This window comes from Pelodiscus sinensis, unplaced genomic scaffold, assembly GCF_049634645.1.
Source record: "Pelodiscus sinensis isolate JC-2024 unplaced genomic scaffold, ASM4963464v1 ctg155, whole genome shotgun sequence".
In the NCBI taxonomy this organism is placed as follows: domain Eukaryota; kingdom Metazoa; phylum Chordata; order Testudines; family Trionychidae; genus Pelodiscus; species Pelodiscus sinensis.
This window is the reverse complement of record NW_027465812.1, coordinates 166,887-171,405: the sequence shown is the minus strand read 5'-3', so window position 1 is coordinate 171,405 and position 4,519 is coordinate 166,887.

Below are 4,519 nucleotides of genomic sequence, written 5' to 3'. Positions count from 1 at the left end.
GCCCGGCGTGCTGTGTGGTGTCCCCTTGCGGTGCTGGACTGGCCACGAAGGCAGAGCCCGGATGGCGGGGGTGGGGGTGGGGGTGGGGAGTCCAGGCTTGTCAGTTTGTCAGTGTGTCTGTCTGTCCATTGGCTGCAGAACGGTGAGAGCCGGGACCAGCACATTTGGGATGCAGCCGCCTCTCCACTGAAAGCGAGGCCAGGGCGTGGCTGTGCTGGGAGATGGGGCGTGGCTGTGCCGGGCGATGGGGCGTGCCTGCAGGCCAGGGCGTGGCTGTGCCGGGCGATGGGGCGTGCCTGCAGGCCAGGGCGTGGCTGTGCCGGGCGATGGGGCGTGCCTGCAGGCCAGGGCATGGCTGTGCCGGGCGATGGGGCGTGCCTGCAGACCAGGGCGTGGCTGTGCCGGGTGATGGGGCGTGCCTGCAGGCCAGGACGTGGCTGTGCCAAGCGATGGGGCGTGCCTGCAGGCCAGGGCGTGGCTGTGCCGGGCGATGGGGCGTGCCTGCAGGCCAGGGCGTGGCTGTGCCGGGTGATGGGGCGTGCCTGCAGGCCAGGGCGTGGCTGTGCCGGGCGATGGGGTGTGCCTGCAGGCCAGGGCGTGGCTGTGCCGGGCGATGAGGTGTGGCTGTGCCAGGAGATGGGGTGTGCCTGCAGGCCAGGGCGTGGCTGTGGGCGTGCCTGCAGGCCAGGACGTGGCTGTGCCGGGCGATGAGGTGTGGCTGTGCCAGGAGATGGGGCGTGCCTGCAGACCAGGGCGTGGCTGTGCTGGGCGATGGGGTGTGGCTGTGCCGGGCGTTGGGCGTGCCTGCAGGCTAGGGCGTGGCTGTGCCGGGCGATGGGGTGTGGCTGTGCCGGGCGATGGGGCATGCCTGCAGGCCAGGACGTGGCTGTGCCGGGCGATGGGGCGTGCCTGCAGGCCAGGACGTGGCTGTGCCAGGCGATGGGGCGTGCCTGCAGGCCAGGACGTGCCTGTGCCGGGTGATGGGGCGTGCCTGCAGGCCAGGGCGTGGCTGTGCCGGGCGATGAGGTGTGGCTGTGCCGGGCGATGGGGCGTGCCTGCAGGCCAGGGCGTGGCTGTGCCAGGCGATGGGGCGTGCCTGCAGGCCAGGGCGTGGCTGTGCCAGGCGATGAGGTGTGGCTGTGCCAGGAGATGGGGTGTGCCTGCAGGCCAGGACGTGGCTGTGCCGGGCGATGGGGTGTGGCTGTGCCGGGCGATGGGGCGTGCCTGCAGGCCAGGGCGTGGCTGTGCCGGGCGATGAGGTGTGGCTGTGCCGGGCGATGGGGCGTGCCTGCAGGCCAGGGCGTGGCTGTGCCGGGCGATGAGGTGTGGCTGTGCCGGGCGATGGGGCGTGCCTGCAGGCCAGGGCGTGGCTGTGCCGGGCGATGAGGTGTGGCTGTGCCGGGCGATGGGGCGTGCCTGCAGGCCAGGGCGTGGCTGTGCCGGGCGATGGGGCGTGCCTGCATGCCAGGGCGTGGCTGCGCCGGGCGATGAGGTGTGGCTGTGCCAGGAGATGGGGCGTGCCTGCAGGCCAGGGCGTGGCTGTGCCGGGCGATGAGGTGTGGCTGTGCTAGGAGATGGGGCGTGCCTGCAGGCCAGGGCGTGGCTGTGCCAGGCGATGAAGTGTGGCTGTGCCAGGAGATGGGGTGTGCCTGCAGGCCAGGGTGTGGCTGTGCCGGGCGATGGGGCGTGCCTGCAGGCCAGGACGTGGCTGTGCCGGGCGATGGGGTGTGGCTGTGCCGGGCGATGGGGCGTGCCTGCAGGCCAGGGCGTGGCTGTGCCGGGCGATGAGGTGTGGCTGTGCCGGGCGATGGGGCGTGCCTGCAGGCCAGGGCGTGGCTGTGCCGGGCGATGAGGTGTGGCTGTGCCGGGCGATGGGGTGTGGCTGTGCCGGGCGATGGGGCGTGGCTGTGCCGGGCGATGGGGCGTGCCTGCAGGCCAGGGCGTGGCTGTGCCGGGCGATGGGGCGTGGCTGTGCCGGGCGATGGGGTGTGGCTGTGCCGGGCGATGGGCGTGCCTGCAGGCCAGGGCGTGGCTGTGCCAGGCGATGGGGCGTGGCTGTGCCGGGCGATGGGGTGTGGCTGTGCCGGGCGATGGGCGTGCCTGCAGGCCAGGGCGTGGCTGTGCCGGGCGATGGGGCGTGGCTGTGCCGGGCGTTGGGCGTGCCTGCAGGCCAGGGCGTGGCTGTGCCGGGCGATGGGGCGTGGCTGTGCCGGGCGATGGGGCGTGCCTGCAGGCCAGGGCGTGGCTGTGCCAGGCGATGGGGCGTGCCTGCAGGCCAGGGCGTGGCTGTGCCGGGCGATGGGGCGTGGCTGTGCCGGGCGATGGGGCGTGGCTGTGCCGGGCGATGGGGCGTGGCTGCAGGCCAGGGCGTGGCTGTGCCGGGCGATGGGGCGTGGCTGTGCCGGGCGATGGGGCGTGCCTGCAGGCCAGGGCGTGGCTGTGCCGGGCGATGGGGCGTGGCTGTGCCGGGCGTTGGGCGTGCCTGCAGGCCAGGGTGTGGCTGTGCCGGGCGATGGGGCGTGCCTGCAGGCCAGGGTGTGGCTGTGCCGGGCGATGAGGTGTGGCTGTGCCGGGCGATGGGGCGTGGCTGTGCCGGGCGATGGGGCGTGGCTGTGCCGGGCGATGGGGCGTGGCTGTGCCGGGCGATGGGGCGTGGCTGTGCCGGGCGATGGGGCGTGGCTGCAGGCCAGGGCGTGGCTGTGCCGGGCGTTGGGCGTGGCTGTGCCGGGCGATGGGGCGTGGCTGCAGGCCAGGGCGTGGCTGTGCCGGGCGTTGGGCGTGGCTGTGCCGGGCGATGGGGCGTGGCTGTGCCGGGCGATGGGGCGTGCCTGCAATCCAGCTGTGTTCCACGACATGCAAAGGGAGGGGCCGCTAGCAGGGACGGTTACACCAGGTAATGACCACAGGGGGCTGCAAGAAGCCAGAGAGGGGCCAGGACAGCGCTAACCCCACTGGGGCAGTGGGGGCAGGGGTGGAGGTACGGTTCCTGCTCTCGTGCTGGGCAGGGTTGGCCCACCCCTCCCATTCTGGGTCCCATCCCCCACAGCTGGAGCCCAAACTATTCCCCCTTCGTCCCCAGCAGCAGACAGCTGCCGGTGGGGGGGTGGGGAGCCCCCAGCCCTGGTGATCCACTGCACGCCCAGGTTCCTCTGCCTCCCGTTGTCGCCATTGCATGGCCACCTTTCTCTCTCTGTGGACAGGGCGCTAGCAAAGCATTGTGGGTGAGCGTCCCCCAGCACAGCGCGGTGGAAAGGCAGAGCTGATCCCTCCGCATCTTAGGATTCCCTTGTAGCTCGGGGAGCTCTCCGTGCTGAGGAACGTCCAGGCAGCACGGCCGTCTCTCCAGCCCCCCCCTGCAGCAGCAGCCTGCCTGCCACTGTGTCCCTAGCAGGGCAGACCAGGAGCACTCCAATGCCTTGGCCTTTGTTTGTTTCCCAAATGGAGCTGCTCACTCAGCTGTCAGATACTTCCTGCAGGGGGAGGGGCGGGGCGCAGGCTTGCAGGGTATCAGCGATCACAAAACACTGAGCAGAGCCATCAGGGCAGGCATTGTGGGATACTAGCGGAAGCCAGTTCTCGCGACAAAACAAACAGCAGAGTCCACACTGGCTCTTGGTTGACAATAAAGGGAGGAGAAAAGACAAACGTCCCTGGCGGGGGGGGATGTTTTTTCTTGCCAAAACGGGGAGTTTTTCCCAACCAAAGTCGCGTTGCAGTGTAAACGCTCGCACTGGATTGTCACCAGCAGGCAGGTTGGGCAACAAAACAGACAAGGCGCAAGGTTCACGTCTGTATTGGGAGCGTCTCCACTCGGGGGCTGAGAGTCACATGGACGGTACTGCCTGGGCTCCAGAAATATTCAGGGCGGAGGCTCAGATCCACCAGTGTCTGGAGCCGGGGTTACTGCAGGACAGTAACAATCACATGCCCCAGGCCCAGGCAACGCTGTGAACACGACCCCCCCGCCTCACACGGGGCTGTTTTATTGCCCCCCCCACAGGGCCGCAGGTCAGCCCAAGAGCAGAGTTAATCCCTGGTCCAGGCGTAGACACGGCAGCTCGTCTCTCTTATATAACCTGCCTTCCTGAGCCTGCGCCCCTCCTGCTCCGCAGCCCCCGCCTCTGCCCCACTGTAGTGGTCTACCCAGACCACCACAGCACCACCTGCCGGCGGTTCGGGGAATTACACCTACCGGCAGGTGGCGGGACCCGTTCAGGACACTGCCCTCCGGCAATGCCCACAATAGCCTGAGTTCCTCCCCCTTCCGGGGGTCTGTGATAGGCCGGTGAGCCCTCAGGAGGCGGCTCCTCCGCCTCCAGTCCAGTGGGGATTTGCCTGCGTCACTGCGCTGCCGTGCCCGAAAATAGTCCAGGCGGGCGAGTCTCTTCCCGGCCTTGCTCCAGGTCCGGGCCGCAGAGGAATAAGTTCACCACCTGCAAGTCTATTATCCCACAGCTCTGGGCAGGGCACCCAGTCTAGTCCTGTCCCTTTCAAAGTTCCCGCCCGACGCACGACCGGT